Source organism: Pantherophis guttatus, chromosome 3, assembly GCF_059756535.1.
Source record: "Pantherophis guttatus breed Tessera chromosome 3, ASM5975653v1, whole genome shotgun sequence".
Lineage (NCBI taxonomy): Eukaryota > Metazoa > Chordata > Lepidosauria > Squamata > Colubridae > Pantherophis > Pantherophis guttatus.
This window is the reverse complement of record NC_142065.1, coordinates 132,981,076-133,008,629: the sequence shown is the minus strand read 5'-3', so window position 1 is coordinate 133,008,629 and position 27,554 is coordinate 132,981,076. Positions and strand designations below refer to the sequence as shown.

Genomic DNA, 27,554 nt, shown 5'->3' with positions numbered 1-27,554 from the left:
CCTGCCTCCGGGAGTTGGGGAAGGCCGTTTTTGCCCTCCCCAGGCTCCTAGAAAGCCTCTGGAGCCTGGGGAGGGTGAGAAACTGCCCCACTGTCCCATCATGTGCCAAAAGCAGCGGTAGCACGGGGGGATCGCATGTGCGGGGGGGGCGGGGCACATTGAATTATGGCTGTGGGCACGCAAGCGCGCAACCCCCCCGTGCAACCCCTGCTTTTGGCACGTGACGGCAAAAAGGTTAGCCATCACTGTCCTAGATCTTTCTTTTATTAGCAGCACTAAACTAGCACCATGACCAAGCGTTTTGCCTAGTATGTAAGAGGTTGGTGACTCAAAACCAAGCAGAAGCTTTTTAAAATTATGGTTTTCTTTCTTGTAGCTACTTAGCTAGCATTTCCTAGTAGACTGAAAGGGGTTTTTTTTCCCCTTAAATAAGTTATTGGTCCTATTACAGTATTTCATTTGATGTAACTATTAGCTACTGTGCTGTTTTACTGTTGATGGACAAGGGAAGGCCTTCAAAACTCTTAGAGATAAGAACTACTTCTTCATTTTAGAGGGCATTCCATTTTTCCTCTAATAGCCAATGAAGTATTTGGAGTTAGCTAGCAAGGAAGGAAAACTGCACACTAAAGAGACAAGAGCACGCAATATAACATTAGATGGGGGAAGAGGCCACATTTCAAAACCACAGCAGGAGAACTGGTCCAAATTTATGACTGGAGGGAGATAAGTCAAAACTGATGTTGTTTTCTGATAGTAGGCAGCTCATCAGAAGAATCCCTCAAAGTATGACTATTTCAACAGGCTTGAGGATCTCATGGGTATGGAGAATTACTGAGATGGCTGTAACACTGAAGATGCTCTCTTCAAGTCTTTTTAATATGGATGTTTTTTTATTATTATTATTATGGAGGAGGGTATAATGTTTGTTTTATGCTTTGTTTTTTATCATATGCCACCCACTGCTCCATTCTGTGAGATGAGCAGCTACATCAATATGAGGAATAAGTAAATAAATAAACTAGACAGTAAGTATAATAAATCCTACATAAAATACACCTTAAAAGAAAACCGGATAAAACACTGGTTCTTCAAGGCTTTCCTTGAGATTGTGTGGTTGTTGCTCAAAAGGCTTTGTATTTGCCGGCCTAACCTTTCTCTAAACAAAGAGCTGGAGAAAGATGTATTGGTAGAGATGCTTTTTTATATATATCTAGTGGGCTTAGGGTCAAAACAAACCAAAAATTTTACACTTCACCAAATAAACATTCTGGCTGCTATGAAATGAGCCTTTTCATCTTGCCAGCTCTTTTGTGTGTGAGAGAGAAAGGTCCCTCTCCTCTCCTCTCTCCTCTCCCCTCCCCTCCCCTCCCCTCCCCTCTCTCATATTTTACATACATCTCCTCTCTCTTATATTTTACATTATATTTTATACACACACACACACACACATATATATGTATATGTATGTATATATATCCTTATATTTTACATACATCTCCTCTCCTCTCTCTTATATTTTACACACGTACACCCAATGTCCTTTTCAAATCCCTTCTATAAGGAAGAGAAATATTATCCACATCCAATCCCTCTGCCACTCTCAGTTGATGGAAGAAAATGGAAAGGTCCTTTAGCTAATGCCAGGCAATGGCATTCACAAGAATGGGGAGAAATTTGTGTGATAGATTCAGAAGGTAATAGTTATTATTTTTTTGTTAGCACAGATTTAATAAGGGAGCTGTCATTATTCTGCTTGACAGGCTCTCGCTGTCACTGGAAAAGCCTTTGGCTGTCACTCGAAAAATATAACTCCTCCTTTGGTATTTTTGATCTCAAACTGTGCTGTTATTTCTACTAAAACTTGAGGAATCTTGTAATGTGTTTTCAAAGGAATAGAAAAAACAGGAGGTTTTAGTCTTTCAAAATGTTAATTTTGCTAGTTCAACTTTTGGGGAATCAGAAAGCGGTCATTGGCTAATTAAGTGTTTCAAATGTTCACTTTCATCTCCTTTGTAACTATAATAAGCTAAAGGCAATGGAGAGGGGCGGGCATACATTTCAGTGATGAAAGTGCAACCACACTGTGCTTGCAAAAGAAACAGTTTCCAATTTTGAAAATTCACAAAATAGAGGCCTTTGCTTCTGTCAATCACTAGGGAAACCTCCAAAGTAATTTGACTGATGATCAAACCCAAATTGGCTTAGCAATGTTACAGGACGACACCCCACATCTATATTTTTAACTGTATCAATATTTCTTATTTCCCTTAAAGCTTTCATAGCATTTTTTGTTTAAGCATCATGTATGAGAGCTTACATGATCCACCTTGCAGATAACCACAAAGGATAAAGAAGAAAATGCTGATATACTTTTGTCTTGAAGGATGCAAGCAAGATTCATATCTTCACCTCTGAAATACCTTAAGATTCTCTTTTTACCCTTCTGTTTCTTTTTACTTGCCTAGCTATGCATATCATCTGCTGATTTGAATTATAACACTTAGCTTGTATAGCACTTCCCCAAAAAGTAGTTGAAGTACTTCATACTCTTGTAAGAACCTTGTAAAATAGTAATCTTTCTCCTCCTTCCTGTAGATCAAATATTTATTATTTATTTATGTCACTGCGTTTTTTGTATTTACCAGATGAGCTCATATTTTTGGACTTTCAGACTTTCCATAGCTTGCCAAATTTCTTATCAGTAAGCTAACTACACATGTCTGCATTCCTTCACTCTTTCTTTGTTCTCCTGCCAGGAGAGGTCCAGCCGCAGAGAGGTGGCCGGGATCTTTGCCAAAATGTAATTATTTTAGATAGTGAGATGTTTTATTTTCTTTATAACAAATAAATGAGTTTTTTCTTAGAAAAATATATCTTCGGGGTTTATTTTCTTAATGTATGCTTGCAAGGAAAAGTCTCAATCCACGTCTCTAAATCAAGGTGCGATTACCCAAAAGCAGAATGGGATTAATTAGCGCCCTGACAATTTATTTATTAATGAGACTTATATGTCGCCCTATCTCCAGCCGGACTCAGGGCAGCTCACAACAGTTAAGAAACATCTAATAAAAAGTTAAAAAATTAAATCCAAATCTCATAATTTAACAGTTAAAAGTACAATTAAGACTAACAAGTTAAAATATATGATGCATTACAGATTAGTTTGAGCCAGATCTAGTTTTTGTCCTTGAGAATCTGTAATTATATGTTTTTATGGAGAAGGCAAAGCATAAAGTAAGAGAAAATCAAGCAAACCAGGGGATTAATTTGCCCAAGTGCTATTACGTATCTTGGGGACAGTACTAAGAGAGTACAGTAAGATGAATTTTCTACAGAATAGCAATAACAATAACATTTAGACTTATACCCCACTTCATAGTGCTTTATAGCCCCCTCTAAGCAGTTTACAGAATCAGCATATTGTCCCCAACAATCTGGATCCTCATTTTACTGACCTCGGAAAGATGGAAGGCTGAGTCAACTTTAATCCAATCAGGATCAAACGCTTGGCATTTGGCAGTGTTATTCTGCAACATTGTATTCTAACCACTGTGCATCATGGCACAAGAGGTATGAAAAGCAGTGTGTTGCAAGAAAGGATAGTGTTTAGACCATGGATTTTGTGTTCTTAGTTTAGGCACAAAGAGTGAGGTTGGGAAGAAAAGTTTGCTAATCACCAAACATGTTAAAAGATTCAGTGTGATGGTATTGGGAAGGAAAGGAATGGTGAACAATGTTTGGCAGTACTCAATCTATAACAGAGTTCTACAACTTAGTTATGTATCTCTCTTCCTTTTTATGACTTTAAGACCTTATCTTAACTCCAAAGAAATGTGGAATCAGGGATTGAAAGAGTATGTTGACAATTTTATTAGGAAATGGAAAAAAAATACAATATACAGAATGGGCAATAATGCAATTAGAAAATATCAGAATAAATGAGACTGAGCAGAGATTAGATCCCATTAGAACAAATATTCCATGGAATTAGAATGTAGAAGGAGGTAGCGATAGCAAAGGAATGCAAAATTTGTTAACGGATAAAACTGACAGTAAAGAAATCTCAGCCCTGAAATAATAATAATCGGCATTGACAAAATCACCATCAGTCAATTGCAAAAGGCAGGTTTGCTTGGAACAACTTACATCCTGCAATGATACTTTCAACACCATCAAACAATATCTGCCTATCCCAGATCCTTGGGAAAAATGCCAAATCCAATTTGAATCTCTGGCTGACTGTGCAATCCACTATAATAAATTATATTTATATGTTGCCAAACTCCCAGCAGCTCTGGGCAGCAGGAAAAGAAGCAAGTATAGAAAAGAGTTTCAAAATAATCCCATCTTGATTTTTCATGGTTTAAGAATTAACAGAGGGAAACTCTGGCATACTTTCAAAGTTCTGTTATTATACCCTACAACGGTAGAATTCAGTCCTTGTGGTATATGATTACTGACATGGCCTACCTCAGAGTGGTGAGATACAAGCAGCAGAAGATGCTTTCCTCTGTGCCTGTATTCATCTGCACAAAATGATGCATGTCAGTATTGCTATTCCACCTAATATGATGATAGTGGAATAAGTGTCAATTTTGCAGCTTTAGAAGACTGAGATCTTACCTGTATGGTGATTATGCCTATGTGTATTGCTGTCTGACATATAACTTCAAGAAGCAACTGATTCTTTCTATCTATAAGTTTGATAATGAGTAGGATAAGGGTAATGAAGCTGAAAATCAATCCAGAAAAAAATAAGCAAAGATACATTTGGTGAAATCTGGAATTAAAATTCAGCCTGTTCTGATGGGATATATTTTTTTTTTAAAAAAATATTTTTAATAAAATTGAAGATCCATATTCTGAAAATAAACATGACCTATACTGCCTTTGGTTTCCCAGATAGGAGTAGCAAGTAGTTGTAAGCATTATTACAACTCCTGTGCCATTCTTAAGGCAGTTGAATTTGGCAAGAGATACCCATACATTAATTACATTCCAGCTTGTCTACTGCAATGTGTTTTACTTGAGAATACCCTTGAGAAGTAGGCAGAAGCCTTAATTGGTGCTAAATGTCACTGCCAGGACTGGATAATAACATCAGTATATGATGCATATGTGAAAGTTTTGAACTAGTGATCAGTTGCAAATATATTTGTTGTTGCTGCTGCTGTTATCTTTGTTTTTAATGCCCTACTTGAGGCCTAAATGTATTGCTTTCAACATAAGCCAGTCCAGATATTAATGTCAACAAGAGAGGACTCTTGAACATGGTTTTGCCAAGTGTTCCCCTCCATGCACACACAAAATAAATTCTGGATCTGGGATTTGGAGGCAACAAAATCAAAATGGGATAAAAAAAAATAAAGCAATGATTTTTTGAAGAAGCCTGGGCAAATAACAGGATTATTTATTTATTTATTTTTTTTTAGAAACTTTATTGAGGTTTTTTACAAAACAGAAAAAATTAAAAAAAATTTAAAAAAAAGAGAAAAAGGAAAAACAAACATTCAAACAGAAACATAAAACACATAAGTATAATAACACTTTCAATTTGTATCGGATGTGCAGTGTTTTAACTATTTACATAAATAGTACTTGGTGACATTTCAACTCACTTTTAACCAATATTTAACACACCTTTAGATCTTTCTTTCATTTTGTCATGCAACCACTTGTACCACCTTTCCCATACCATATAGTAAACTGACTTCTCATCATTTAATTCATAAGTTAATTTAGTCATCTCTGCGCACTCGAGTATTTTCTTAATTGTAAGCTCTTCTGGTGGTTGAGTTTTCTCTTTCCAGTACTGTGCGTATGCCAATCTAGCGGCTGTAATTATGTGGATCATTAAATGTGTCATTTCCTTTCTATATGACTTCTTTATTATTCCCAGGAGGAAAATCTCTGGTGTTAGTTCAATATCTTCGTCAATTATTTCTTGTAACCACCTCCTAATTTTACTCCAGTATCCTTTCGCTTCAGGGCATGTCCACCACATGTGAAAGAAGGTGCCTTGACCATGGCCACATTTCCAACAGTTGGGATGTATATTGGGATATATTTTTGCAAGTCTGGCCGGGGCTAGGTACCATCTATGCAACATTTTGTAATGGTTTTCCTTATATGTCACCGCTCTAGTGAGTTTAAGATTTCTGTTCCATGCCTCCTCCCATTCCCCAAAATTTATATCGCGTCCTATATTTTTCTCCCATGCAATTATTTGGTTCTTTGTGACATCTTCGAACTTATCGTCGCCTAATAGATAATTGTATAGTTTTGCCAGAATCTTTTTATTTGTTCCCATCAGGACTTTATCCAATCCATTTGGTCCAAGTTCTAAACCGTATTGTTCTTTGTCTCTCTGATATCTGGATTTTACTTGTGAGTAGGTCCACCAATCTAAAATTATTCCTTGCTCTCGTAAGGTGTCATTTGGCTTAAGCCTCCCTCCTTCGTCCAAAATATCTTTGTATCTGCCCATTTTCTCCCTCTCCCACCTATTTGGGTGGGTTAGGGCCTCCATCGTTGAGAGCCAATTTGGAATTTTTTTGTAATATTTCTGCCTAATCTGAGTCCATGTTTGTATCAGGGAGTCTCTAATTTTATGTCTATGGAAATGTGTCTTCCTTTTCTTCTCCGTGTCCCAAATGTGGGCATGCCAGCCTTTTTGCAAGTCATGGCCTTCTAAAGTGAGAATCCTCTCATTTTCCAGGGTGATCCAGTCTCTTAACCAAACTAGCTTAGCTGCCCTGTAGTATGTTTCCCAATCCGGGAGTCCAAATCCGCCTATATCTCTTTTGCCCCTTAAAATTTTAATGGAAAATCTCGATTTTTTCCCCTCCCATATAAATTCCCTAATGATTTTGTCTAATTCTAAAAAAAATTTTTTATCTAAATTTATCGGTATATTTTGGAATAAGAATAATATTCTGGGGAGGATGTTCATCTTAATTGTGGCTATCTTGCCCAAGAGTGATAATCTTATTTTTTTCCAGCTATCTAGGTCTTGTTTCATTTTTCTAATTAAGGGAATATAATTGTCATCTTTCAGGGTCGAACATCTTGATGTAATCCAAATTCCTAGGTATTTAATTTTTTTGGCAACCTGTAATCCTAATACTTCTTCTATCTCGTTTTTCTGGCTCTCGGTTGTGTTCTTGATCAATACTTTGGTTTTAGTTTTGTTCAGTATAAAGCCTGCCACCTCTCCATATTTACTTAATTCCTCTAATACTTTAGGTCCTGATTCTATGGGGTCTTCAAGGATTAGAGCTACGTCGTCCGCAAATGCTTGCGTCTTTTAGGTCTCCTTCCTAATCTTCAATCCTTTTATTTCCTCGTTAGTTCTAATTTTCCGGAGAAGAACTTCTAGGGCCAAAATAAACAATAAGGGGGATAGGGGACAACCTTGCCTTACTCCCTTACTAATTTGGAATGTTTTGGTCCTATCCCCATTCACCAGGATGCTCGCCTTTTGGCCCTAACAGGATTATTTAAAAGGATTGTGTTAAAGGAAAAATGATTTAGAGCAAAAAGATGGAATCTTACCACCCTTCAGCTGTTAGAAACTCATTCTTCTCCTTTTCAGAGAGTGATAGGAATGAAATTACATAAGGCCAGGTGGTGCATAGCTCTGATCTAGGATCCAGTTTGGACAGAAGTTCCACCATTGAATATTCTCAATGTCTTATAATAAGTAATTTCTTGGGTTATAATCAGGATTTCTATTGGTTACATTTACTGAGAAAAATCTTTCTCCAGACAGTGCCAGTTACATCATCCTACCTCTTTTCTTCTTCCAGGTGGCTGTTCTCAAAATCTGTTCTTCAGTGCCTCTACACTGAATTTATGCTAGGAAATTCAGAGTAATTAGGATAGCTAGTTAGTAAGAAAATTGACATTCATAATATATATCGTGACAATAGCAGCACAAACATCACTTCACTTTCTGAGTTCATTAGTTTGGTGCTCAAAACAGCTCCGAAGATACAGAGAGCCCTCATTCTGCCAATCTCTTTTTGTTTGTATTAGTTAATAAAGAGAAAGGCAAGAGTTGAGCTTTATTCCTTGTGACTTTACGGACATGTCCACCCAATTTTCTTGGCAATGGTATTGTTATGGAATGTGTGGATGACCTTGGGGAACAAGGGGAAGAGATGCTGCTGGGAAACAATCAAATAAGACAGGCAGGAGCCCCCAGTGGCTTGGGGTCAAAGAATTTTTTTTAGAAAAGACCCATCCGAATGGGTCAAGCAGTTAAAACAGGAAGTGGGAAGTTTATACCTTCAGATTTATAATATTATATTAATGTAGAATGATTCCATCTAGTTTTGTTTCATGTCTACTTTACCTGGGAGGGTTAACAGATAAAGCAGCAGTATGCCATTACTTTGTACCAAAGCTGTCTATCCAAATGCAATCCAGATCTGGCTTTAGTAAATGTATAACTCCATGCAAGCTCAACCATATGCTGCCACATATTGAGACATATTATTTAATACTTGCTTTGACTTATCAGATTTGAACAGCTTATTTCTTTCTTTTTACCATTAGCAGCCTTGGGTGTCAATATGAATTTATATCCATGTGCACCAGCTCACAGAAATTTATGATACAATATTGAATTTGGGATAGTACCAATTGCTAGTATAGTTTTTTTTAAAAAATGATGGCTAGTCTAGAAAACAATATTTGATTTATTTATTTTTACAATTTATTTATTACTAATGAAATGCACAATCATATTTTGTTGCTTTTATTATTAACTTTGGGCCCCTTTCTTGATCAGGATTCCGTGTGCACAGTCACTCATGCCCTCGTCACCTCTCGCCTGGACTACTGCAACGCTCTCTACATGGGGCTCCCCTTGAGGAGCACCCGGAGGCTCCAACTGGTCCAGAATGCGGCCACGCGGGTAATTACGGGAACTGCATGGCGCTCCCACATAACACCGCTCCTGCGTGAGCTGCACTGGCTCCCAGTGGTCTTCCGGGTGCGCTTCAAGGTGTTGGTTACCACCTTTAAAGCGCTCCATGGCATAGGACCTAGTTATCTTCTAGACCGCCTTCTGCCACCGACGACCTCCCATCGACCCGTGCGCTCCCACAGAGAGGGCCTCCTCGGGGTGCCATCAGCCAAGCAATGCAGGCTGGTGACCCCCAGGGGGAGGGCCTTCTCTGTGGGGGCACCTACCCTCTGGAATCAACTGCCCCCAGAGATAAGGAGAATCCAAGACCTTCGTGCCTTCCGCCGTTCCCTTAAAACTTTCCTTTTTCAACAAGCTGGGCTGGCCTAACAAATCCTTTTAAATGATTTTAAATGATTTTAAATTCGTTTGTCTTTTAAAATTTTGGGCCAAATTGAGATATTTCCTTTTAATCTGTTCTTAATCTATGTATTATGTATTATGTATTTATGTGTTTTTACTTGGCTGTACACCGCCCTGAGTCCCTAGGGAGAAGGGCGATATATAAATCTAAAGTAAAATTAAAAAATAAAATAAAAAACTTTGCAATTTGTAAATACTGATTTGCATAACTAGGAGCAACTCAAGTTCCAGACAGTAGATGCAACCACACATTTCCATGTTTTGTTTTTTTTTGGGGGGGGGGAATAAAAAGGTTTGGAAACCATAAACTTTTTTATCTTACATTCAAAACAAATTGCAGATATGAATGATAATCATCCTATATATGTATGGCATGAAATCAGATTAAAAAGAGCTGGAGAAAGTCATTAAAATAAACTGCTGTAATCCCTTTTTAAAATAATGAATGTTAAATGAAACCCTTTAAATCTGACAGCCTCCAGTGTTAAGAAATGGTTTAATAAATTATGCATTCAATCACTAAATACTGACAAGCAGCCCAGTTGTACAAAGATAAATTAATATTTTCACATTAATATTTGGTTCACTTAAAGCAGTACCTTTTACATTTGAATGTAATATTCCATTTCCTTAATACAAGTTCGCCTCCTGTGGCCCTGAACTGCTTAACAGACTTGATAGTAAGGATCTATAGAAATGGATTAAATTAATAACATTCAAGAATACTTATGGAAATAAGAAAGTTCACCTCCAATGGCAGAGAGTAAACAGTTATTTTTTGAGAGCAATAATTGACAAGTATTAATATCCCTTATACTGAAATGAAAACATGGCCTAGAAATATGTATGAATTCCTGGAATCAGAGAGAAATATCACTTATACAATGTTTATACAAAACTTGTATTCACAAGTTGCATCACAATGAAGTTAAATGAATAATAAATTCTGAAACAACATCCATTACATGGTCACCATGCTCATAGATTCTGTTGTGTATTTTATCAGGGACATGATGCTACCTATACGTCTAGTTAATGACATAGGTACTTATTGTGAATATATATTTAAGTCCCCCTTTTCATTCAAAAAGTCAAGTTGGTAGATGGGACAATGCCTCGTCCCATTTTTCCTCATAACAAAAATAGGAATGTTGGGCTAAGAGTGAATGGCTGAATGACTTAAGAGCTGTGGTGATGCAGTGGTTAGAATGCAGTACTGCAGGCTACTTCTGCTGACTGCCGGCTGCCAGCAGTTTGGCAGTTCGAATTCCACTGGCTCAAGGTATTGAAGATAAACATGAATCCCTGGCCCTTCCCCAGTGCCAGTCCACTAACTGAACCAGTACAGTTCAATAACGTAACCACTACACTAGACTGGACAATCCAATAAGAGAAGTCTGAATCTCCAGATCTAGAACAGACTATGAAAAATTGTTAATTGGATCACAAAATCCTGCCCTTTTACAAAAGAGATTGGCCACATGCTGAATTATCTGTGTTATCACAGGATGACATCCATAGATGGGAAGTGGGAGGGGAAACATACAAAAAAACCCAAAAACAAAACAACCCCAAGCAAAACAAGTACATGTCTTTGTTTCTATGACAACTTCGTTTTTAAATAAATTATTTGGCCTTGAGCAGATAGAATAATGCTATTCAGCCTTTTCCTTAAATTGATAAAAAGTAAGTTCCTAAGCAGAGAATGAACATAAATCATCAGCCAAAATATATAAGTTTGGAGTTGCATTATATTTGCATCAAAAGGAACAATCTTTCAGATATTCATAAATCTATGTGATTCAAATTCCTACCTTTAAAATCTTGCTAATATTTGGATATGAACCAAAATGAGATGGTAATTGAGACAAGCCCATATCATATGTGCCCCTACTACCACTTTTTACTTCCAGCATAATAAAGTTGACAGCCAGCCCTTTTAAAACATTTAAACATCTGAATATGTTTATTTACCAATTCACAAGAAATTTTTTTAATCTAAAAATGAGGTTGGTCTAGAAAAGGGATGTCAAACCCACGTCGTCACAGCATCGTCACGTGATGTTTCAGGATTTCCCCTTTATTGAACCGGGTGGGGCTGGGCCAGCACCTGACGCAACCGGTCCGCAGGTCACAAGTTTGACAACCCTGGTTTAGAAAATGACAATAAAAATATAATTTTTGTCAGAGGTGCATTTGAATAATAAGACTTCCACACTGAACAAAAAAGAAATGTTCAAATTAGTAAAATATCTGTTTCCTCCTAAGTCGTCTAAGACTTTTTGCATTCATGAAACAGTTAAGATAACACAGATTAAGCACATAACAAATCTAATGTTTGTAAGTCAAAATATAAACATTTAAATGAAATAAACCTAATCAAACCATGAAAAATCGTAGAAGAAAAAAATTAAAAATAAAATAAAAATAACCAAACTTGGGAAAAAAAGAATAGAAAATGCTAAGCAAAGAAAAAAAAAAAGCTGGAAAAATCAAGACTCTTCTACAACTAGGATGAGATGAGATGAGTTAAAAGTACAATAGTTCCCATTAGCCCAGCCAAAGTGGTTATTTTTTTCTTTAGGTATGAAATAAATAATAAAAGCCTGGCTAGGTGGCTCAGTGGCAAAGACACTGAGTTTGTCGATTAGAAAGGTCAGCAGTTCGGTGGTTCGAATCCCTAGTATAGGTCTCCTGCGTGAGCAGGGGGTTGGACTAGATAACCTCCAAGGCCCCTTCCAACTCTGTTACTATTACAAATAACACTGCTATTTCTTTCTTTCATATAACATTAAACTTTTCAACTATTTTTTTTACTCCAAACACAGGGATAAACCAACTAAACAAACAAACAAAACCTTTAAAAAAGAAGCTTAATTCATTTTTATTTAGCTGCCAAATGTGCTTTAGTTAATTATTTTTGTTTCTGTATCCTTTGTAGCAATAGATCAGTAAAATCATTATCTTTACATTCCGTTTCCAAGATCCTGCTTGCTGAGATAAATAAAGAATATTTTTATATTGTAGATCTAAAAAAAACTCCTCACAATCAGATTAAGTTTTTGTACTGAATGGAAATAATGACCCAAATAATATCCAACTTTGATTTCAAACTTGTATTTTGAATGCCATTAGGAAAAAAAAATCTACATATAAATTTCTTTGTAAAAACTATTACAGACTTATCATGCCCAGCCATATAAAACATTTAAGAACTGCCAATTATTAGTGCTCCGCAAACGCCAATGGATGCTCCTTCGAGAGCTCCAGCCCCGTAATTCTGTTAGCTGCTAGAACAGTGAAATTCTGTTGTCTAGCGGCTTAAAACTCTCCCCCGACCCCCGAGCAGGGGAAGAAGGGGGAGAGAAGAGCAGAAGGGTCTGGGTAGAGCTCCCCTAGACCCCCAGGTTTTTCTTTTTAAGCCTGGGGTTTGCAGGGTGAGAGCTCCCTGAAAGCCCTTCAGTTGCTCCGGATCCGGGACGAGTCTGCTTTATGCAGACCAAGGCGTTCGTGACCACACCAGCAAGCAATTTTAAGGATTACAAAAATTTTGACCAGGGGTGCTGGCAGAACAAACTCAGGAGAACAAAAAAATGCAAGTATTTTGAAACACCATTTAAAAGGAGAAGAAATGGCGCCTGAGAGCATGGAGATGAGGGCTGGAAGATTACTGCTGGGTGAGTCAGCAAACTCACAAGCTGTGACTGTAAAGGGCTTTCAAGAACTTTTAAACTTCTTTACTTCTGCTCTTTTGGAATCAATTGGTAGAACCTTTCAAAAATATAATTTGCAGCACAACAGGGATTTGCTGGTCGGGAAAGAGGCAGAAATTATCCAGCCTAGTGTGATTTTGGAAGACAAAGAAGTCGTCAGGTCTAAGATGGAGGTTGATATAGGCGAAACAAAGGACTTGGCAGAGGTTTCCATACAACTAATTGAAAAGCAACAAGTAGACTCTTTACTGCAAACTGATAAATCTTATCGTGACAATTTTTGGTTCTACAGACAAAGGAATGGATTGATCGACTATACAAGCAAGAAGAGTCGATATGGGGGTTTCAAACCAGAGGAAATAAATCTAAGAAGGGAACGAGTTTTAAAGATTTTAAAGATACATCAACCTCAAATTAAAATTCAAAAACTCTCCAAAATAAAAGCAGAGGGGAAGAAGAAGGACTGGAAAAAATATAAAAAGAAAGGAATGAAGAATGTTTTATTGATGTATTAAGATTTTAAAATGTTTGAATCTTGAGAATAAAAGCAGGAGGAAGAAAGGAAGAAGAGTAAAATGGTTAATTAAAATTTAATGAATAGCTTCCTGAAGGTTGTGAATTTATATTCTGAGAAACGAAGTAAGAATATTTTATTGATGTATTAAGAGATTTTTAGAACATTTAATATGAGATTTGATTATTTTAAATGTTGAAAAAGAATGGTGTTTGAGGGTTTGAATGAAATTTATCAGTGTTTGTTAATGTTTCTAAAACTCTAAAGGTTATTGAATTACATGCTAAGAAAAAGGCTTTTATATTTAGGAAGAAAGAATTTAATTTAATTGATTTTCAGAATTTATAAAAGGAAGGTTGATGAATAATTTGTAAAAAGGGAGTTAAAGTGTGTGAGGGAGTTTTGAATCTTGCAGTAAGTTAGAATATTTTAGCATATGTTTGTTAAATGTTATAACCTGTTTTTGCTCTGGGAAGTTGGGGGTGGGGGTGGGGAGGGGGGGTTGAAGAGTGGGTTAGGATATAAAACGGAGAGACAGATAAATGCATTAACAGATAAATAAATGTGAGGGAAATGTTACATTAAATGAAATGAAAAGATGTACTTAGACGATACAATGAATGATTGATTATATATTGTACATTTGTTTGTTCATAAAATAAAAAACTTTTTTCTTAAAAAAAAAAGAACTGCCAATTATTTACGTGAAATCAATACTGAAAAAGAGTTATTTTATCCTGAACTTATTTCTTTCCCTTTGTCAATATTTCAACATCTTACAATATTGTAAGATTTCAGTATTCCCATACTGAAATTTTAGACAACAATTATGTTGTTGGTTTGAGCTCCGAGCTGGGTGACTTGGTTGCAAACATTTCATCCCCATTTGAGGAGACAGCTTCAGTGCGCCTTGGGATCCAAAGCGCACTGAAGATGTCTCCTCGAATAGGGATGAAACATTTGCAACCAAATTGCCAAGCTCGGAACTCAAACCAACAACATAACTACCAACCTGACCTACCAATATTCAAAGACGTTAGACAACAGTGCTAAAACATGAAATATTGGTGTTTTCAGATGTGGTTGTGTAAGGATTTGCCCATTTTCTTTATGTCTACATCATCAGATAGGATAAATCAGTGATGCCTAAGAAATTCAGTAGCCCTGTTTTGAAGTCGTGTATTCTGACTATTACAAACCGAAAGTTCCTCACATAAATCAGAGGAAATTATCAAAGCTCTCTGAAGAAATGGGGTATCAAATAAAGTGCTAAATTTGAGAAATGGGGCTTTCAATGACTGAAAACTTTTATATATATAGGGGACTAATTACAGGACGAATGGTCTAATAAATAGCAATTGAAGTAGAAGTGCCATGAGTATTCAATTCTAACAACATGACTTGGAAGAATTTACTTATTTTCTTTACTCTCCAAGCCCCTCCCCCCCCAAAAAAAACAGCAATGTAGTACACAATAAAAATAAGTAACAGGGAGTGATTGATGATAATAATCCAAATTCATCAGAAATATCTAGATACCCTCTGCCAGAGAAAGGATCGTGCCCAAAATCCCTTATGAACAGCATTGATCACCATATTTCTGGAAATTTTTGTTGAATTTCCATTCCTGACTGACTAGCTCAGCAGGTGAGGAGTAGAGATATAAGCTCTGTACTTTAGGTTGCTGAGCTAGAATAAGATAAAAAGACTGGCTGCTGATACTCTGTTGAAATCTCTTGATTCCAAGACAGTCTTTGGATACCTGCTTTTTGATTCAGGCTCTATTGGAAGTTCTGCCTCTTGTTTAAATTTTGGCTGAAATCTAGCTCCATTTCCTCCTATGATAAACTGTGAATACCTGGCTGATCTGTGGCATCCTGACTTTACTGGCAAATAAGGCTGTTTGTCTGCAATCCTTCTTCCTAATTTATATACATATACATCAGGGGTGGGTTCTAAAATTTTTTACTACCAGTTCTGTGGGCATGGCTTATTTTGTGGGCATGGCTTGGGGGGTAATGTGACTGGGTGGGCATGGCCAACTTTTTTTTTTTTTTTACTTTTAAAAGCATTATTTCTACAACCTTAAGAGGTTGCAAAAAAAAATGCTTTTAGAAGCAGGCAAGTCATCTGGGATTGCCAGAGGCTTTTAAAGGGATTTTTTTCCCTACAACCTCTTCAGCTGAAGAGGTTGCAGAAAAAATGTTTTCAGAAACCTCTGAAGATCCCAGGTGAGCCGTGTGATCATCGGAGACTTTTTAAAAAAACTTTTAAAAGCATTTTTTCAGCCAAAGAGGTTGTAGAAAAAATGCTTTTAAAAGTTTTTTTTTTAAAAGCCTCTGATGAGGTGGGTGGGGTAAACAAGCGCTGACTGGGCTGGGGACTGGTTCGAGGGCGAGACCAGCCAATGTTATTACTGATTCTCCGAACTACTAAAATTTTTTCCTACCGGTTCTTGTGAACTGGTGCGAATCGGGAGCAACCCACCACTGATATACATAGACATAGACATAGACATAGACATAGACATAGACATAGACACACACACATATATAAAACATGGGAAATCCTAGGTAAGTTTTTCCTCAAAAGTGCCTTTTCAAGAGGCAACTGGACATCTTCAAAGAAAAACAAAAAAAAAGTCCAGTTGCCTCTTGAAAAAGCACTTTTGGGACAACCATGACCTCGATGACTGAAAATCTCCATAGATATAATGTCAGTTTTAGATATTGTTGATTTTAGAACTGTGACTTAACTATTGTCAGCCTATCATGGCAGTGCAGGCAGGAAGCATGATCAGATGACTAATTCTCCTTTATTGTAAGGTTATATTTATAAAATCTTGCAAGTCTGAACTTGCAGTACATTTCTCCAAATATCCTCCCCATCCCCACCCCATTTACATCCCAAGAGAAGGTCCCTTCTGAGACATTTACAACACTCACATTCATTTTGGGGCTAAGATATCTCTGGTCCAACTGTGTCTTGGCTGTGGCTCTTCTCTCTGTTTCATAAGATCATTTCCATGTACCTTTATAGGTACTGAACTCACAGTACCTTTTTCTGATACACATTGCAAAGGGCAAATTAATGAATCCCAAACTCTTGAATTCCAAGATATTTCAATTGATTTTTCAACATTAATCATTTTGGTAACTCATCCATACAATGCTGAGAAAGAAAGACATGTTTTATAACATGAAAATTGGGTGGGGGGGGGAATGGAGCTGTGAAGACCTTCACAGAGATGCTCCACTTCTATAAAAACTTGAAGAAAGAATTCTCTCAAAGCTGCTTCATGAAGCAAGAACTTTGTTTCATGGAACCTTGTTTTTATATATGACAATAACAGCAGGACAATTATATGCTCAAAAGTGAAAAAGATTGACACTGCTCCCTACCCACAATGGAGGAATGGTTGGTGAAGATAATACAGAAATGGCTAAATTAACTTCCTTGATCAGAAAAATGACAATATCTAAATTTTTGGTGGACTGGAAACCCCTTATAGATTTTTTGAATGAAATGGAAAAGATGCACTCGTGACTTATGTTTTTGATGTCTAGGGAAAAACAACAACACAGAAAAAACAGAAAAAAATAAGACTTTTTTGTAATCACGCAGGAAGAGATAATTTTGTAATCATATTTGCTGCAGAGAAAATCGGAAGCTTCTAGTTCTTTTTATTTTTTCTCATTGCACTTATTTTCTTTCATTTCTTCTTGCTCTTTCTTTGTCCTCTCTATTTTGTATTAATTTGTGTTAGTTTTTATGTTCTTTTAAAGACTTCTAATAATTTAAAAAAAAACAAAACCAAGGCTGCTTCATGAAGTGTTGTAGTCTTGTTCTTAAGAACAAGCAAACTGGTTGTGTCTTTTCATTTTGCCTCTTCAGATTGCCTTCTCTGGTAGTTCTAAGAGCTGTCAGGTATTGGAAACATTAGAAGACACTTCAGTATATGCACTATCCATGCAAAGAAGTGTCTTCTAACTACTGGAGCTGCCAGTTTTGGCCTTGAGGTGATACAAAGCACCTCTTGAGAAAATTGTGTTGCCTCTTCACCTCAGTGAGTGGAATTATGCCACCTCTGCAGCATTAAGTACCTTTGTCAAAGTGAATCCAGTTGCCTTGTATAGCCTTGAAAAATACATATGTATCCTATTGTATGAGACCCTGCTTCATGCATTTTTAACGCAAACATATCCTGAAAGAGAACTTGTTTCCAGTGAAATCTTCGGGGAAAGGTCAAAATTGACATAATGGCAAACATACTTTGGAATATATATATTTTTTTTAAAAAAAACCTTTGTGAGTAATGTTGATGCATGCATAAAAGGACAGAGAGTGACAATGAAACATTATGCCAACATCTTGTCAATTTTGACACCTCTCCTCCAGGAGCCACAATTCTCCCATAAGAAATCCTGGCTTGTAGTACGTACTCTTTTGGTGTGTTCTAGGAAGTTCCACCGGTTGACAAAATTGAAGTATCTGTAGCATTACAGATCATGTAGGAATGGTGCGGTGGCCTAGAGGTGGAGCTCTCACCTCCCAATCAGGAGATTGTGAGTTCGATCCTATGTAGGTTCAATCCCAGATATTTCTCTCTCTGGGCACAATGAGAATATATCTGCTGAATATAACTCCACATTGGTGACAGGAAGGGCATCCAGCCAGTAAACACTCAGCTCCATTCAGTTGCCCAGATTCCACCCTGCAAGGGATTATGGGGTCATTAAAAATTGTCCTGCAGCAAGTTGGCCACAGTGAGTTGGTCACAATGAATTGACCTTGGCAATTTGGCCAATTCCGGCAGATGTGCAGGGATTTGATGGCAGGAAAATATGTGAAAAGTGTTTCCTCTAAGTAATGAATTGGAAAGATAATATTTTTAGGGCAAAGTCAATAGCACTTTGTTATTTTTGAAATTTTAATCTAGTACATGTATACATATATTTATGAAAAGATGAATTTTTGAGTCATCACATGGGAAAAATATGTTGATATATCTGAATTCTAGCCTCAGAATCACAGGCATTTTGAAATCTCCTGCCTTTCAGTACAATTGTCTAATGTTTTATTTTTCTAAATAACTTGCTTAACACTATATTATTTATAATTTATTTTTTTCTCACTTGAGCTTTAGAGCTTTGTATTTCTGAATAAACCACAGCAGAGAATTCATAAAATGACTATAAAATAAAATTAAAAATTGTTTAGTAAACATTGTTGGGATCATTTAATTATGTACAGAGAAAACCTTTTATTTCTTGTCCAGGTCATAAAATTTTCATTTTGTTTATTCTGCAAAGCCAATATAGCAACCAAGTAATTGTTTACAAAGGCCACATTGACACAACTAATCTTCAGATTCTAAATTAATGGGAGAACAGAACTGAAGAGTTAAGTTTATCAAACTTCTGTATTATACTATGGTGTTTTGTTTTGTTTTTTGCACAGAGCTGCCATTTACTCTCCTTTTTACAAAAGCAGTCATTATTTTCTTTCTGGTTGTATAAACAGAGCTTTAGTTGTTAAAAAAATAAAAGGCTAGCAAAGATCTGCTTTATCCCAGATAACCTTTTTTTACTTTTCTACTTTTTCTTTCTCAGGCTATCTTGGCCTCTTATGAATAAACTACTAAAACCCACATAGTGTCTATCTGTTTGTACCCTCAAGTTAGCCCAAAAGATGCATAATACCACAACAATTTTTTTGAACCAAGGTATGTTGCCATCCCCATCCTCACACCCCCTCCCTCTTCTCAGTTTTGCTCTCCCTCTCCCCTTCTCTCTCATCATCCCCATCTTCGTCTCTCTCTCCCTCCCACCCTTCCTGTCCCTCTTCCTCTCCCTTCCTTTTTACCTTTTTCCTCCCCATTCCCCTCCCACACCCCCTCTCCCATTTGTTCCCTCTCCCCATTCCCGCTCTAAACCTCTTCCTACCCCCTTCCCCTTTCACCCTCTCCCATTCTTGCTCCCCTTTCTTCACTCTTTTTCCAGTACGCTGCTCCTCCAATCCATCGGATGGGGAAGCTTTCCTTGTTGCTGGGAAATTGAGTGTAGATTTCTTTCTGTCTCCTCTGGCTGACCACGCCCACACTGTGACAAGTCCTCCAGTCTTTCCTCACGAAGACAACTGAAATAACTTCCATGAACTGTAACAAAACACAACAATTAGGACCTCAGGAACAGGAAGCCAAACAGGGTGGGCATGGATTGAAGTCGCAGCGGTCTGAAAATGGACGTTCAGGTAGGTCAATGTCCGTTTTCCAGCACGCTGCTCCTCCAATCCATCGGATGGGATCTACCCAAGCTCCGATGGATTGGAGTCGCAGTGGTCTGAAAATGGACGTTCAGGTAGGTCAACATCTGTTCCCTCCCCCTCTGACTTCCCTCTCTCCATCCCCATGCCCTCCTGTTTCTCCCTCACTCTACCCCCTCCCTATTCCTCTCCCCTTTCCTTTCTCTCCCTCTTCTCCCCATTCCCTTCCTATCTTTTCTTCTACTCCCCTGTCCCCTTTCCCTTTCCCCAGCCAATTCCCCTCTCTGTCCCCTTCCTCTTTATCTCCCCCTTGCCCTCTTCTCTCCCTCCCCCTCCCTAACTCTCCTCCCACTCCTGACCCTCAACCTCACATTCACCCTCATCCTCACCTTAAACCTAACCCTAGTCTCAACCCAAACTCTCACCCTCACCACCACTTATCTCCATGATGAACATTTCCCCAGAGTCCAGGAGACCTTCTGAAGACCAACTGACCTTGTAGCAGACATCTTCACTCTGATAACTTATAGCAGACAGTAAATGATAGTTTAGTCTGCATGGATGAGGTCATAAAGCCATCAGAATTCCCAAGGAGATGACAGGCCTCCCTTGGCAGCCTATCAAAGGTCAGCTGCTCCACCATTATTACATACACCAATGCCAGGCCAATGTCTGTAAGAGGCTAGCAATCAAATAATTAAAACTGCACAATTCTTAGTTTTTGTTCAGAAGGCATATCTCCTTGGATGTAAACTTCCTCTTTATATAAAAGCTCTGCTAAGCTAGCAGCCTGAGCAAGACTCATTGGTCAGCTTCTAGTCTGATTCCTTTCTGTTGCCATATTGGTCTTTTGTTTTGTCCCAATATCCCTGTATCTCAGGAAAAAGAAAAATGAAAGAGAAAGAGAAAAGTAAGAATTTAATTAAAAAGAAAAAAAAAGAAACATTTAAAGAAGTAACTTCCAATTTTAATTAAAACAAGTATAATCATATTTAGTGACTCTTCACCCCCTCTAAGGTTACAAACATATACAGTATCTCTTCATCCCTTACCTTCTCTTATCTATAAACAATTCCATAAAACATAATTTTTTCAGTCCTGGTATCAATAGAAAGTTCAGAAAGGGTAGCCAGAAATACTAATATATCTTGTTTTAACCTTGATCAAATAAACCCACTATTCCTTCCTTTAACATCTAACAGCCTTGATTTTTAGTTTATTGAAATATTGCTGCAGGATTTGATTTTTTTTCCTCGTTCTTTGTTGAATCACTCAGAGTTCTTCAAGACTTTAAAAAGCTGCTTTTGTCAATCCAATATGAATATCTATCTATCTATCTATCTATCTATCTATCTATCTATCTATCTATCTCTAGGTCACTCTCTTGGTTTGTCATTTATGTTTCTCTTTTAATGGTCTAAAACTACTTTATTCAATAGTGGTTTTCCAAAAACAAAATGACATTTCTTTTTCTATGCAACATGTAGCTATCACATTTTATTTTTCTATGTGACATGTAGCTGTACCTGGATTAAAAAAACCCATGACCTTAATATGTTATTTCTGCCCAATAGGTCAAAGCTGTAAAAAAAAAACCTAAATTAAATTAAACATTACTTTCATAGAGGATTCAGTGCCCTTTAAATACTTAACTGCTTTTCCACCTTGTATAAGATCTCTCAGCTTCCTCCACTATCAACCTGTCAATTTCCAAAGCTGTTTGTAAATCAACCTTTTCCGGTACACCAAATACATTAAATATTTTGGCTCATTTGTTTCACTTCTGTGAAATTAATTAGCTTCTTTTCATATATAGTAATATTTTTATTATGAATTACATTACACAGATACAAATAATACAAACTACCAAAAAAAAAGTTCTAAAGGTTCTCAATCTTTAAACACGATGAAAACAAATTGCTTACCGCATTGTAAGCCGCCCTGAGTCTCCAGAGAAGGGTGGCATATAAATTAAAGCAAAATAATAATAATAAAAAAAATAAAATAAAAAATAAAAAAATAAAAAATAAAATCCAAAATGATTAAGACATTAGGTTTGGTCAAAGTTGAGTTCATGAAAATTATACTGTAAACTCAATGAAATCCCACAACTTCTAGCTGATTGCAAAGAGCCATAAAAGCCCTGATTCCTGCCACCTACTCATATAAAACAACAATGAGGGTTACGTGTGGGCAACGTCAAAGATCCTTCCTTTCTCTAGAGAGATTTGGGTGTTCTGGATTCACCATCCTAGCTATTTTCAGCCATAATGTCTCCCACTGCTCCTCAGAATTTCAGTTTGCCATTTCCTCACTCGAAATTTCCTGAAACTTCTTTGCACTCCATATGTCTGGGTCTACAATTCCCAGATTTCTTGACTGTGGTGGCTTGATAATCTGTGACTGATACTCTGTCAACATTTTACCAGATTGATTTAAAATGTAATTAGGTCTGGTTTGGGGTGTATCAGATACTTCCACAAGCAGCTGATTCTAGATGTTATTAATTGGTAGTAAAAGGTTAACTGCTGTCCTGTGGGGGAACTGTTGTAGAATTTTCTGTCTCGAGTGCCAAGATAATTTGGCCAGTCTAGCTTACTAATAATCATAGATCAGGAGAAGCAATGTAAATTCTGACAATGCATAGAATTAATTGCTTCACCAGGAAGAATAATAAACAGCTCTAAAGTGTCTGGGGATGAAAGGCTTGAGCTAATCATCCAGGACCAAAATGGGTCCGCTCATAAATTCTTGTATATATGTTTTAAATGGATGAAAATGATTATTAGGATGGAAAAACAGTCCTAAAATAAAAACTATCAGAGTTTTTCTGATCTCCTGAAGTGTGAAAAATGCCTACAAACAGATTTCCTTGAGCAGCTTCTCCACTTGTCAAAGAGCAGTAATGGTCCGCAACTTTCTCCTGGCTGTACACCTCATAAAACCTGTTTGGCTCCAGGTATGCAATAGCTCTCCGTATGCCAAAAAGCAGAACTAATTTTTGAGATGCAAAAGACCATTCGTAGATGGGCAAAGCCTCTCCGTGAATTATGATAGCATCTGAAATTCCATGTAAATGCTACATGGTAACTGTTTATCTATTTAGCAGAAAAGTGGCAAGATGCCTTCCACCACAAACTGTGACTCCATTGCAGATTAGCTTCTAGCAATATTTCTTTACATTGGGCTCAGGGTCCATGTTGCAGGTGAGTGATTGCTTTAAGGGGGATGAGAGACTTGTGAGAAGGAAGATATGGATCCATTTCCCCCCTCAATTATGTTTCTGTAATGAAAAAAAAAATGTGTCTTTTAGTTCAGGCATGTTCTTCTTTAATTGGTCTCATAATATGTATCCTCAGTTGTCCACATTTGGACAAAGCTTGTAGTGAATAGGATGTAGATAGAAAAGATTCTGTTTTTCCAAATAAAAAGATTTTCTCTATCATTGACATTGAAGAATAGGGAAGGGGTGGAGAAGCATAATTATGATTATTAGCTAATCTCTCTATTTTTGGTTGTTCAACAGAAAACTGAATTTATAATTAGTTGAATGCTACAGGAACAGATGGGCAAATAATCCACATTAGGAGAGGGAGGAGGTCATTTGCAGGCGTGTCAGTTGGATGCTTTTTCTACTTGATTCTTTGACAGAGCACAGGAAATCTAAGGACAACTATATATGTGTAATTAAAATAAAATTGAATATATTATTTAGGGAGAAAAGAGCTCTCTGCTCTGTTTATGCTGGGGGGGAAGCAAACATATGGATCTGTTTTATTGTTTGTCACAAATCATGGTAAGGTTTGCTTTTTGTTGTTTATTGTCTACACAGGAGAAAAATAAAGAATCAGAAGATAACATTGTTCTTAAGGCTTCAAGCACAGTCTTATTAGCTGCTGCAGAATATAAAGATGAAATGTGTATTCGGTGATGCCCAATCTGTTACTACAAGTTATTTTTTTTCCTCTAGCATGACAACATAACTAGAGAGATTGTAGTTTAAATAAAGACTGCTCTGTGTGATGTCACTGATTGAGTCTTCCCTCTCCCCATTTGGCCCATCTATGTATATTGACATTATAGAGCTGCAGATAAGTCTTGGTGGTGATCCTTAAACACAAGGAAAGCAAGAACCGTTAAATTCCAAACAGTGTGGGAAGAATAATAATAAACCTATAGGGATGGAATAGAGTTAAATCTGCAGGTATGCCACTATAGACTCAACCATTTTGATCATGGGAGGTTACACAAACCAATGGTTTGTACAATGTCATCTTTTTAATGGAATGAGTGCGTTAGCATTTGCTCATCCGTTTGGATAACACAGATGATCTGGAGGAATCAGTTCAGCTTTAAAAAGATCCAAGACAATTTGAGGCTGAATTAACAGTTGATCCTTAAGGCTTCCCGTTCATAAACCAGTGAAATATGCCACACATACAATCAGGGGCATTTTATTAGAATCATAGTGCATTCATGAAAACAATATTCTGGCAGAACATGCCTATTTTTACTTTATTTTTGCCCAATATCTGTTCTGAGGCCACCTTCAGATGGATATGCGATGGCATAAGTGTTTTGTTTCTCCTGTTCTATGGAATTGAAATGTGTTTGTGGACTGAGCATATAAATGATATAGAATGTATAAGCTACACAAACACAGATTCTATTCACATAATCAGAAATGTTCATATGCCCCCCGCAATTATGCAGATGGAACCTATATGAACTATGTACAGTATGTATGTATGTATACATATCTATATGTATGTATCTACAGTATGTGTGTGTGTGTGTATGTATATATATATGTACTGTATGTATGTATATAAGAATGTCCCTTTAAACTTTCAAATTTGCACATGGAATAAAACTAACAAATGAATGGGTATCATTTAACTCATCCCTGAACATTGTATGCTTGTTCATCAAAGCCTTGAGTGACTTGAATATGCTCATAATCAATCTTCATTTTAGAATATATAAACACATCAGGGATTGATGTGTTCTTGTGGAAGGCAACACAATATCTTCTTTTTTAAAAAGCCAGATGTTTTTTAGTTAAGCTATCAAGAACAAATGTTTTTAAGAGAAATAATTCATGACATCCTTAGGAGCAATGCCTTTGCTAGTATAAACAAATGTTTTAGATGATGAACCAACAACTTCTTTAAGAAAATAGTGATAAAAGCCTTCAGGAATACACAAAGGACTAGGTTTTATCTCCAGGGTAATAAAACGTGTGACTAATTAATGTTAAAACAATTCCTTCCCTCCAGAATACAGCAAACAGAAGCAGATACAGTTGTTTCATGTTGTACATTTTCTTGCCCTTTATCTGGGATACAAAAAATGAAATTATCCAGTAAATGGTAGCAAGAAATTAAAGATATTTATTTATTTATTTGATGCCTTCCTAGTGCTTATTGTAATTAGACATTTGCAGATCCAAACATACAGTAGTTGAAAAATGGGACAAACTTTACAAATACTCTATAGGTTGGTATAGGTGCATGTTGGTATTGGTGAATGTATTTACTATTTTACCTTGAAACATCCTTTGACATTTTTAGAAATTTGCCTTATCAAAAATCCCCAAATTTCTGTTGACTTTATATTTATATTCACATTTAAATAGCCTGAGAATATAAAGAATCTATATGTACATTTTGAAAAAGATTTTAGACCAATAAAATAATTGATGTGAAATTATGTTAATGTTTCTTCAGAAGTTATGTGAAATAGGATGTTTATTTTGGATTTACATTTTTATCATAGTCCTTCAAGGAAATGAGATGCAATTCCATCATTATGACAATTCTATGAGATAGATTAGATCCAAGGATACTCTATGAATTTTATGTCTGAAAATAAATTTAAAACTATCTGTCTGTATTCCATCAATCAGTTTCTAACTTATCTTTATACCTATTACACATCCAAAGGGGATAACAATAAATAATAAAATGAACAGTCTTAATACTACTAGCTTTATTTTTCAGGATTTTCTTGCTGGAATCGTTCTTAGATAGAAATTTCCCATAAGTGTACCCAAAATTTAATATATTTCCAATTCTTAGTTTAACTTCCACTTTGTTAAGGCTGTTAATTCAACAATAGTAGCGATCTTTGGAAGGCTGGTGTAGGAACTTCATGTGCCTTTAAAGATCTTATTACTAAAACTGGGATAAGGTGTGGATGGGAATACTTATTGAAATATCAGTGAACGAAGCTGCTATTAAAGGCACAGTGGTAGGGACCACCAAGTAAAAGGTTTAAGTAACCCTAAGTGTTGGCTTTCAATTAACACAGCAGAGGATTTTTAATATTGGAAGTTGGATGCTTACACTGAGCATTCATAATCCTTATTAAGATACCAAAATGTACCTTAAATATGTTGACTTCCTGATCCAACAGTTCTGTCATGCCCCCAGGTATAATTTGTGCATATACTGTTGTTGTTCTCTGGTCCCATCTAATGGCCAGGGCCAAATACCAGGGGTGAAATTATCCCGGTTCAGACCGGATCGCCCGATCCGGTAGGATGGCGGCGGGTGGATCAGAGAACCCGTGGCAAAAATCCCTGCCCCCCCCACCCAGCTGAGCCACGCGATCATCAGAGGCTTTTTTTTTTTTAACTTTTAAAAGCATTTTTTCTTTGGCCAAAAAAATGCTTTTAAAAGTAAAACAAAAAAAAAAAGCCTCTGATGATCGCATGGCTCATCTGAGATCGTCAGAGCCTTTTAAAAGCATTTTGTCAACAACCTCTTCAACTGAAGAGGTTGTTAAAAATGCTTTTAAAAGGCTCTGATGATGCCAGCTGAGTTGCCTGATCGTCAGAGCCTTTTAAAAGCATTTTTTTACATCCTCTTTGCTGGTGAGATTTAGCTTTGTCTGTATTTGTTCATTGTTATGCTCACCAGCAATTCAAAACCGCTTATTTTGTATTTGAGTTCTTATTGTATACATTTCTATTTTTTCCCAGTTTCACCCATGCTGTTCTTTTAATAAAGCATCCAGGTCTGTTTTATTGGAGGATAGGTGGATTTAGCTGGATTTAGCTGTATGTCAAGCCGCACACAGAGTAACATGTAGTGCGTACAGAACTCCATTAATTCAATTAAATTTCATATACTTATTCTTTTGAAAAGCAGCCTTTCATTGATCAATAAAACTAAGGGCCACTTATTACATTCAATTTTCAGTTCATAGTGAAGTTCCTGCTAAACAATGCCCCATTTTAAAATATTTACATAAGGAGGATACATCTATTTCTATCATTCTGTGCCTCGGCTCACATACTGTATCTGAATTTTCAGATGCTATTTTTAGTTATCATTTTCCTGCAATATCTCCCAGAATTTTGTGCATCATTAATTATTTTAGGGAAGATAAATTTATTTTGTTTACATCTTTTGTGAATTTACCCAATTTCTATTTCCCGGTCTGGCCTCTAATTTAAATGTACTTCTGGGTTAAAATACAGACTTTCAGATTAACTCAATGCAGTATTAAAAAGTGCATGTTAAGACAAATATGCTTAATATGTTCACATTTACTGGAAAAAAAAACATGCAAGTATTAGGAAAAGTTCTTTGAAAGGGTATGCATGCATTACAAATGTTCATGATAGAGAAAGGGACACAGAAAATGCACTGGCATTTTTGTGTGGATTTATTTTTGATAATAAATTTACAAAATGATACAGAAATATGATGAAAATAAA

General features: G+C 36.6%; 1 protein-coding gene and 1 long non-coding RNA gene across 9 annotated transcripts in view; one reads left to right on the top strand and one right to left on the bottom strand.

Moving 5' to 3' along the window:
* CDH18 (cadherin 18) overlaps positions 1–27,554 on the top strand; it is a 656,995-nt gene that overhangs the window by 330,559 nt on the left and 298,882 nt on the right. The window lies entirely within an intron of this gene.
* The window catches only part of LOC117662477 (uncharacterized), a 110,356-nt gene that overhangs the window by 32,704 nt on the left and 50,098 nt on the right, over positions 1–27,554 (bottom strand). Inside the window, exons 1-4 of one of the 3 annotated variants that reach the window (XR_015733252.1) lie at positions 20,324–20,384; positions 11,312–11,485; positions 9,937–10,025; positions 7,795–7,860 (exon numbers count right to left, since the gene is read on the bottom strand). This is a non-coding gene — a long non-coding RNA (uncharacterized LOC117662477). Of the gene's footprint in view, positions 1–7,794; positions 7,861–9,936; positions 10,026–11,311; positions 11,486–18,006; positions 18,216–20,323; positions 20,385–27,554 lie in introns of those variants that run through there. The other 2 variants (XR_015733253.1, XR_015733251.1) reach the window with 2 other exon arrangements.